We start from the raw sequence: 11843 nt of genomic DNA, 5'->3' as shown, positions 1-11843 counted from the left end.
ACAGAGATGTGTGTGGGACGTGGAGTGTAATCAAGAAATTCTTTGGAGAGATGGAAAAATTAATGAGTTTCCCATATGAAACACGCAATGTGTGACATGGACTGTTCACATAGGACCCATTTCGAAAGTGCAATCGAATACCACATGGGTTCCATCTGGGATTTCCAAGGTTGAATGCATTTGGACAATTTTGTTCTAACTTGTATGGGCACGCCCAGATAAAGCCCATATGGGACCCATATGACATATTTTGCTGGGAAGATCTACTCATTTCAAACCCATTACGGTGCCATTTTCAACAGTTATGATCATTTCATGTAATGTTTACGACCAATTTGCATTGGCACCGCAATATCAGAAATTATTACCGATGACTCTTTGTCGAGGACATTACTAAATGGGGTTAAAAACAAAGAGCAATTAATAACTATAAAATATGGCAGAAATTATTATGGTTCGACGACATTACACTTTTCCTCAACGACCGCATTCTAACAGCGAAGTTTCGAGTTGATACCGATTATAATTTTCTACATATTCTCGGACATTTTTTGTTATGAACATTACACACGTGCATTTAGTGTTTCCGATCTTTTCACTACATTTCCACCTGTTGAGATCCGTCTACATATAAAGTTTATTTTTTTGTTTATCATTTATATCACAGATACAAATTCAAAATTTATTTAAAGATGGAAAGTAATACAAACATGAAATTTTTAGAACAATAGTTAGGGTTCTTGAGCAATCCACAAGATCGACACACCATGTTGTCTCAAGTTTGTATCTCATATAAAGATACAACACATATAAATATTCGTTTGTCTTATAGAGATTCAAATTAAAAAGGAAATAGTCAAAAGAAATAAATCTAAGACATTAAATAAAGAGCAAATGTTTATATTTCCTGCACTTCCTCTCAACGAGACTGAACTACCTTTGAAGTGTCATGTTCAGACCTCATATAGTTGGAAACATAAACTTCGGACAAATTTTAAGCATAAAACTTTACAAAGAGAAATAATTTTACAAATACTATGCATGTGCCATGTCTCATGTGCATTCCACATGTCCTTATTGGGATATACTAGTATATTCATATGAATTTTCAATACAAACACATGACGGCCGGAAGGACGTCCTTACAACCTGGTTCCAGAATACCGCTTACATTTCTAATATTTTGGGACAGCAAACATGATACTTATTGAAGCTTTTGTCATCACGTGGTTTGTAACGACGACATGAATAGTAGGAATTTCTTCTGAATCAGTAATACGACTACCTTACCACCAAAAGTTAGGCATTCAAAAAGCTTCATAACATACATACCAGAACGGACCCTTTTTGTCACAAGAAATATTTTGAAAAATTGATTCATACAATGTATATAAGAATAAGACTTCTTTTTTATATCACAAATGCCAAAATAAGAACATAGAGTGTAGGGCAAAGAGTGTATAGGATTATATTTTAGCCGAATATACTAAAAATAAATTAGAAACTATGCAAACAATTTAAAATACAATAATATATAAGTATATGAATTTATTTTTCAAATATAATCAAATATTACTTCTTAAGCATTTAGGACTCGCATCTCAATGCAGACCAACATAAATACGGAGACACATACAACAGTCCGTCCAAAACATCTGTATCTGGCAAAGAATTTAATGTGCATGTGTTCATTTTATTACAGATATCGCTAACACAAGCCCGATTTTAGTGTGGGTTATAAAAACAGATGGCACATACCAAATCTCCTGTCCGTCTGTAAACCAGTTTGAAGATATTAAATGAATTTTCCGATAAAACACATCGCCCCAGTTGACATATAGAGCGATCTACAATTATTTTTTACTCTACGATTGTAGTTAGCAAGTTTATTCATAGTTTTATGCGCATGTATACAGTAATATCTTATGCCACTCTGTTTGAAATCCCACTCTAACCGAAATGGTCGGACTGGATTCGTCGTGAGTATGCATGAAAGCGGCACCCAATGCTCAAGAACGCGAAAGCTTGCAACACAACAGCGAATCCTTTGGAAACATTGGAAACGCCGAAGTGAAGGTGTTGCGGCATCCTGGATCGCCGTGATGACGAATAGACGCAGAAATAACGCGTAGAACGTCATATGGTGTTTGAGAAACGCAATACATAAAGTCACTTTGGAAACGACGAGAATAGGTTCATAGGCCCCCGGAGATAACTTTTAATAATAAACAGTCCGTCAGTGGAGGTCTAATATTTAGTACGGCCTGTTTTGATCATGGTCTTAGTGCATGCAGTCTGAGCGCAAATCACATTTAGTATGGAGTATGTCGCTGATCGCATCATGAGCGCCGAGTGATCGCCGTAAACAATTAAATCCAATCAAAACGCTTAGGTTTTGTGGTTATTCCACAATCAATTAACAGAACGATGACTGCATAATTTTTATGGATTTCGTTAATCTGCATCACCAAGGACAATAGAAGATCTGCATCACCAAGGGCAATAGTAGATCTGCATCACCAAGGACAATAGTAGATCTGCATCACCAAGGACAATAGTAGATCTGCATCACCAAGGACAATACACATCTTGCTACAAGGTATTCAGCTCATAATGATTATCTCGTTATAGTTCCCCGATTTTATTGCAGGTATTTGACAAATGTTCATCACGATTATGCAAAATACATAGGCGCATACGACTGAATGGAAAGGTGTGGAAGAGTATTGTGACGTCTTAATGTAAATTAATTGCTATCAATATTTGCTATTGTAAAATCTCATGTTGATGTATCGCTATTTTGTGCATCTTTATAGATCTCCTTGTTATTTTATTATCCGATTTTTATTTAAAAATAAATATAAAATAAGTATGTCATTTATAAAGAATACAATAACATTAATGAACCGATTTCTATTGATCATATAACTAATCCTTTACAAAATTCAAATTCTAATAATTCTATAAGTTTTCCGTAAAAAATCACTGATTATTTGGAGAAAATATTTAATCGTCGTTCGTTAAACGCCACTTGCATTACATTTATCTAAAATAATGTAAATGGTGTGTCCCTCGTTGTACGGTACCAACAGGCATGATTTGACTAATCACTCCAACTTATGCGCAGTGCTCAAGCACTCGCGAATCATCTTGCTCAACCGCATCAATAGGGTTTTGTTCACGGCCGTACCGGAGAGTTCTATGAGCGCATTTGAGAGGTTAGTGGACGTGACCATTGTATAGTTTTTTCAAAACTTAAGTATCATGAGATATATAGAGATGGCTTTTTGGGTTGTTGTTGTTGTTTAAAGCTGGCCAGATTGTGATTTAATTACACTATCGTAAAATTATGATTGATAAAATACATTTGAATGTTTTATTATGTTTCAATTGCATTTCTAATTATAATAAATGAATGTGTTTTCTAGAATATATTGTAAATATTCTGATGCATCGAAATGGTTTTCGGATTTTGCAAACATGCGTCAACGTAAAATGTTTTCATAAACGTGCTCGATGGCTCTTCTTTCAGTTTGCACAATTTGGCAAATTTGAAAACACTTAACCATTTTGTTCATCTTTGAATAGGCAGGCTATGTATTTATTTATAAGATTATTATTTATTTATTTATTTTTTGAAGGGGGGGGGGGGGTTACTTATACTAAATGCATAATAAGCGAAAACTTGAGATTTTTTCTGGTATGGTAGTCAAAATATAATACTGAAACAAATAAAAGTAAAAAAACATAACTTATTTTCATGTTGGTGTACATCTTTACTGGTCATACAACGCGTTCCAACGCTTACTTGCACATGTCGGTTAGTAAGTTCATACATTCTCGTAATGGCTCAAGCACGTTTTATGTTTTTATGTTATAATTATTCAAATAAAACACCATGACTTCTTGCAAAAAAAACCTGAAACTTTTATGATAGTATATTGTTATAGTTAGTTTTGGAATGTATGATTATAACTAGAAATGGCGCGGCAGAGGCCGACGCGTATCCCCACGCCGCATGTTTGACACAGGGGCGCCCCAGGGTTGGTAATGGGGCCATGCATAGTTGAGATTGACCGTATTGTCATAAGAGATGTTCAGTATAAATTTGAAGTAATTCAATGTACAAATGAAGAAGTTAATGTAAAATAAACTAAACAATTAGTGAAAATCTATACCCTAATTTCTCCTCCTCATCCTGCTCTCCTAACAAATCTAATAATGAATCAACTTCACTGTAGTCAATAATGTACATGTCATCCTAATTGGAATGATTTATGAGATGACTGAACATGCTCTCTCATGCAATCTTCTTGCTTCTGTTTTGGAAAAGTTATATTTTGAGGTTAATGGTTGACTAGATAGTAGCGTCTCAGAAATTTTCTATCGCAATCTTGTACACAACAATGAATATGTTGAATTTCATGTCTTTCTTTGATGTGCCTGTTCAAAGTCCATCTTGCTTTAAATTGTTTCTCACATTTGTACCACACACTTTTTTGACAGATTTTCAGTAATGAGTCTAAAATTGTAATTGCAAAAAGTGAAAGTTTCAGCCCTTTTATAGATTCTTGAGGCTATATTCCATGAGTTTCTCATGCTTTTTATGCTTGACTGCATTCTATCTCTTCTCTCATATACAGGTGTCCCTTTGCGCCAATATTTTATAATCCCTTGTATAAACATTAGCTTGAGCTAAACCATTTCACAGTTTAGTTAACACAAACAATTTTTTTTCTTTTTCATAAAAATCACAAACAATTGAATACTAAATACATCTCTGCGCCACTACTGTGTCGCTCTATGCCACTTTGATTTTTTTTTTATATCATTTGGCAGGTTATTTACTTACCTCCCTTTAAAGATGATTACTTCCCTTGGATTTGTTTTTTTTTTACCTTGAAGGATGACCTTGACCTTAACCTTTACCACTCAAAATGTGCAGCTCCATGAGATACACATACATGCCAAATATCAAGTTGCTATCATCAATATTGCAAAAGTTATGGCCAATGCACCATACCGGGGGCATAAAAATAAGAGAAAAACTCTGATCCGGCCTCGCCCAAATAACTTTTGACCCATGGGTCAGATCAAAATTCCGTCACTGTCACATATGCTCATAGCTACCATGTATGTAAGTTTCAAGGTTCTAGTGCTAATAGTGTTGGAGGAGCAGGTGGCCAGGACGGAAGGACAGACATCAATACAATATCCCCACTTTTTCCCCTAAAAACGTGGAGATAATTATTGTTCTAAATAAGAATTATTATTCATTAAAGCTTTATTTGCAACATATTATCATTAATAATTAAGTCCTTATTTTATCGATTTTATTGAAGTATATATTTATCAATGAAGTAGTATACTGGATGTAACTTCATCTTTATGGTAACCACAATATGGTACATTGTGTAACTGTTTTAAATGGATGATTCCTCAAACAAATTGCGGGGCGTTCCGAGTCAAATGAATGTAACGTGTGGCAATCGTACGATATATTATATCCTATTCGTATCGGTGAGTCGTATATTCAACAAGTGTATTTATTTTCTAATAAAAATAATGAATTGAATACAAATAATTGCAATTTTTATATTTATATTTTATACATAAAAATGCTAGTTGCATGGACTTTTTTCTACATCCCTACCCAATCTATATCGGTTTGACGAAACGACATATGTATATTAGTAACAATAATTTTTATCATCGTCTTTATGTAAAATATAATTGCATGTTGTGCCCTATTGTTAATCATGGTACTTATTGAGACTTGTCCTATCTTTATTCAGTGTGTGTTAATTGTTTTAGGAACATTAATAATTCACGCGATAAAAATAAGCACATGGGACTTTCTGATATAATGTCGAACGAGAAAAACGGGAATCGATAAAGAAATCATTATGTTTGCCTGTAACTTTATCGCTGTGTCATATTGCATGTCAGGAAGGTAACATGTGTTCCTGGACGCCTGACGCTGACTTATACAGTAAAATCAATTATGTTATGCCCCACCCAGCGTCGATGTATAGAAACTGACAATTCTTACGCAGAATACAGGCATATCCTTATGCGCCTGCTAGTGTTTTAATCAATTTAATATAATAAAGCACACATACTCTATGGCTTCATAGCATCACACATTTGAAGCTTAAGGTATCTATCAAATCTTTTACGATATAATACCGCATACTTGTTTAACTTTTGTATTGGATATACACCGAATGCTGGACAATATGTTATTGTATTGATTTGCGGACGAATGATTCAGACGTGGCTCTGAGATCTGAATGAACGCACACGGATTTACTATCACCTGTCACAGGTTATCATATTCAATGGTATGTATATTATATTATTGTTAATGATACAAATAACTATTTAGCTATTTACTTATTTCATAATGCTTTTTTTTCTAACATTCCGATGATCCTCGTTTACTTATATAAGAATTAAAAAATATATATAAAAATACGAATGCATGCAAATGTTAAATATTACAGTAGTATTATTGGTTTATTCATAAAATATACACTATTACACATCGGGAATCAAAAATAAATTAAGAATCTTCTATTAATCACTTAATAACCATTTTCGACATCGCTCACTACTTAAAGACGAAATAAAATTTACCATAGTTGCGAGTAAAGCACAGTCTGACAATTACATGTACTGATTTAATTTGTTCACTTTAGTACAGTATTTTCGCATATATGAGCATTTTATTGGAAAAATACACCAAACAGGTTGTTAAACCATAATTATGCAAATAAAACATTGTTTGCATTCATGTGAATACTCCCATAATTAGATGATCATGATTGTTTACATTTTGCACGTTGTATACTTTCATATTAGACCAATCTAACCATGGACACTATGATTGCGACTCATTGAATCAATATCCATGTTAGCGTTCAGGATTAGCAATTCAGTATACAACTGAGATAAGCTCAAAATAGGGCTGGTATGTTCATAGGTCAACATGATAAGAATATCACTTCTTTTTCAATAACCAAATAAAATCATTTGAACTTTTGTTTAAGGTATATATAGAACCAACGTATTTGATTTTATAAAATAATTTACGTTTTGTCAAATCAGGCAGGCATATATATACGTTGACTCTTTAGAATATTCACTTTGGAATCGTGTAGCGATGGCATTGTGTGCACATTTTAAAGTAATATAATACACTATGTTTTCATAGTTATTGTGAAGGAAGAGTGCGGTCGGATTGGTGAACATGGCATTGTCCAGCGATCTTACAATTGATCTAGTGCGCAGACGAAACCATTGAAAGGGGGATCATGAGGTTACACACCACAATGCTCTGGGTCCTGATTGGCTTCCTACTGAGGACGGAGACGCAGGCGACAAGTTGGGGTAGGTGTTAGCCAGTGTTCAATTATTTCCAGGAGAAAAAATGCCCGTTTTAAACGTCTGAACATGAAACTCTGTCGTCTTCCTTTAAATTTATTTCTAGTGTCTAATGTAAGTTGAAAACACACACAAACACACACGCACACACAAACAAATTAAGACAGTTCAATTTCAGATTCCATATTTCAAAGTATAATTAGTGAAAACGCATTTAACAATGTTTTGTATGTTGCTATTGAAATACGTAGCTATATCCTTTGGAATACACATCTAATAAACAATTGTGTAAACATTACACTCGTATGATACTCCTCTTAGGAATAAAACTTGCATATCTTTAAAAATCATTTCTAAGCATAATTTTTGAAAAATATCTTTAAACACAAATATATCAAGGAAGAATTTCGAAAAGTAAAAGTGTTACATGACAAACCTCATTTTACTAGTTAAACCCAATTATGAACATTAATATCTGAGAAATACTGAAGCTTGGATTTTTATAGTGTAATATAAATTGAAAAGAGCAAAAGTCTCATTTCACCTTAGTATGAACAGTAAAAGATTAAAAAGTCCAAACTTATGGATATAGTACCCTTTTAAGTAAACTATGCATGCGAAAAATGTATTCTTGTACAAGTGATGTATATTTTATTAGTACTATCTTTGTCACTGATTTGGTTACTGTGTTCGCATGTTATTCCCAATTTCCATGCTGGGCCACAGTGTATTAGCCGACATTTAAACGGCCTGTACAGTTGAATAAATGAGTTTTTGTATTTTTAAATATGTTAATGTATTCAAGCGTACCCTCTTGTGTATCATTGAATTTCCTTATTATTGAATAGACCATGGAAACAAAACAAAAAAACACCAACACAGTTGTTTTTGTCTTTAATTAGGCAACTCATCACAATTGACGTGATAAGGAAGCCAGTGCAAGGATAGCCGAATGCCAGTTAATAGGCACATAGCAGGGTTCAATTTTTATAAGTACATCTGTTTTACGTTTAAATGCGAACTGGCCGTAAAACAGCCGTACAATTAATGCAGCCTTAGTATGGCATATGCATAATTAATACTGTTGTTTGGATTCGGTTCGAGTTACTAATCAGTACTATAGAGCCAATGCCATATTGGACTTCGATATTGAAGGTCTAACTTTTGTTAAGACAACTAGATAGTGTTTACTGTAATTGATGAAGAATATAAACGAATATTATTTGTAAGAAACGTAACTTCTCACAACATAACATAAAAAAATACATCATTAAACATGATAAACTTTGAAAGTGGTCATTGTTTTTCGAAACAAGTTATCTTTGCCATAATCAAATATTAAAACACGTTTATTAATCACTCCTTTTACGGACGTTCCGGCATTATGCCTTTTTAAACATTATGGGAAATATACTTTAACGACATTTTTACGAATATTAACCCGCAATTTTGATAAAGGCATAATGCCGACACCTCAATTAAAGTAGTTAAACGAGATACATATTTTTAAATATCATCACGGATAATTATACCGAATACTTATTTTTATACATAAATGCAATTTTCAGAGTCGTTTGATTCTATGATGACGTCACACATCCCTTCATTATCGAGTTCGTCTGAAATAATTGAAACACCTATAGAATCGCAATCAATGGATCAAGACTCATCTGAACATTATAAACCATCGACACAAATCTCAGATTTCCAAGACTTATCTGAAAGGTTGATTGAACCGACAAGCACATTGTTTACTAGTTCAAAAGAGACCGTTAGCTCCAGTGGGACGTCAATGGATTTAACTGAACATTCGCCAAAAGAAACTGAGAATACGTTTGAAACATCTTTGACAAAAATCTCCAATTCAGATACTGAATTTATGAGTAGACATTTCGCACACAGTGATGAATCGGCTAGTTATTTTACACATTATTTTACCGGATCTACTACTGAAACTTTAACCTCTGATTCAGAATCTGTAGGTGTACTTGAATCATCTCGCAAACAAACGGTTAGTAAAACTGGCGAATCTGTACAAGAAACAACAGCTATTACTGAATTACAGTATCTAACATCAAGTGAACATTTTGTTCCAACTTCCTCTAGTTCTACTGAAACATATTCAGATCAGCCTATCATTAATTTTTCAGAAACGATATTGATTCAAACTTTACCTTTGACAGAGACGGTGTATGATAGCTCAACGCGAATACAAGTGCACTCAATGGAAAATACGATTTTAGAAAGTGTTTCCAGCGAAGTGAAAACTGTTTTGACTAATCCAAGTGTAGCAGAAACCGAAATCAAAACATTTCATAGCATTTCATCAACAACATCTGTTAGTTTTGCAAAATCAAGTGTTGATAACGTTGAAAGTGGTGACCAATTAACAAATAAAATTATTTCACAGACACTTTCTACAAAATCAGAATCGTCATCAGTTGACGGCAATTACACTGTACAGCAAATATACAGTTTTAGTAAGAGTATGGATAGTGATAAAACGTTTACTGGTATTCAGTCTTCGACATTTCCTTTGTCATATATGCCATCTAGCCCACTATTAGAAAGTATAACAATTCATTCAACATTTGTTTCAACAAGGGTTGAGACATCGTATGTTATGGATGAGACTTCACAACTTTCAACGATATATTTTTCTACACCATTTATAGAACATTCGTCTTCATCTAGTGCGCGTTCAACATTTGAATCTATGCTATTTACACTATCAATCTCATCAAGTTCAACTGAAAACTTCACAACGATAACAAAAAACACAGAAACTCAAGCTGAGTCAGGTCAACAAATGTCAACACTTAGAACACCAATAGATGAAACAACAACAATTTCCGCAACAGCAACAGGAGCAACTGGTTATGATAAATCATCATATTCACAGAGATTCTCGGGTAAACATACCTATTTTTGTTTCATACATTTACAAGTGTTAAAATATTCAATCATATAACCTGTGCTAAACTCTAAAGATTGCTTTTAGCTTCTGTATGTATTCATTTTATAATATGCACTAACATTAAAACAATGCTTCATTTTTTTAGGACATAGTGACATATATACCAAAACAGTAATATATGAAGAAACAATGACTGCAGAAGGTTCAGTCACAGCAGCAGGATCAATAAACTCCAGCCTTGGAACTGGTTTATATGGGAGTGAAACAGTTATGCCACATCGCTCAAACACGCTGCTAAATGTTCTCACGACAACGATAATGCCGTCTGTCACAATTTCAGAGTCTTCATACGCGGAGTTTAGTAGTGCACAATCGGAAAGAATAATGGACACAATACTGCCAACACAGACAACTTACATACAAGACCCACGTATTATATCGACGTCAAGCATTAGTTCGTCTTATACATCTTTTGAAACAAGTTTTGATTTATCATCTGCCTTCTCCAATCAAACTTCGGCGTATGATGTACACAACACTTATGAAAGTAAGATTCATATCAGCACGTCTTTTATATTTCCAATCTCACTCACTGAAAATATTTCTCCAATCACAAGCACTCGCATGTGGTTACTTGATGTTGTTTTCACTTCAACTGCGTTTTATGTTGCTACTTTGAACTCACATAGCTATAATAGCGGATCCTTTATTGATAGTACCCATTTGACACCGTCGTTTACCAGCAATTCAATGATTATTGACACCCCACCATTACAAACAACACCAACTAGTAAACAACATTCTTTTTCAACACCAAATGTATTATTAATCACAGAATCGACCGAAATATCGTCACTGAATTCCATAATGACCATGATTAACGTTCAAACAGACACACATTTACTTACAAAGGAAATAAACATTACGGACTTAATAGCCCCCTCAACACATAGCCTTCCGACATCTTATGATGTACCAGGGAATTCTGTTTCAAGAGGCACCTTGTCCAAAGTTAATTCATTGTTTACTGATCATGATCTTATTTTCCAACCATCAACTTCTTTATCGATCCATTCAAAGGCGTCGATATCCAACAGCATGTATAACAGCGCAGTTTCCATATTACCGAGTTATTTTTCCTCGAACCTATTAACAAACCTGGCTTTATCCACATCACACTTGTCAAGATATGTTACGTCTGGTGGTCAATCGTTGATATATTTTAAGAGCATATTTGACTCAACAACGCCACTATTTCCATATTCAACCGATGAAGGGCTAATATCACAAATAAAAAATACCGACTGGATTCATTTTCTCACTAAATCCGTCAAATACGATACCATGGTAAGCATTAGTAGTTATTCACCCATTTTGCCGGAACAAAGCTTATTTAAATATCCATCAAATCATGTAACTTTATTTGATTCTTCTCAAGCTTCTATCAGTCTTACGGACACTACTGTGATATTGTCAAATATACATGATACACATGCATACTCCAAAAGTAGTTCAAGCAGTTCAAAAAACATACTATTAT

This window comes from Dreissena polymorpha, chromosome 1 (assembly GCF_020536995.1).
Source record: "Dreissena polymorpha isolate Duluth1 chromosome 1, UMN_Dpol_1.0, whole genome shotgun sequence".
Lineage (NCBI taxonomy): Eukaryota > Metazoa > Mollusca > Bivalvia > Myida > Dreissenidae > Dreissena > Dreissena polymorpha.
This window is presented reverse-complemented; position numbering follows the sequence as displayed.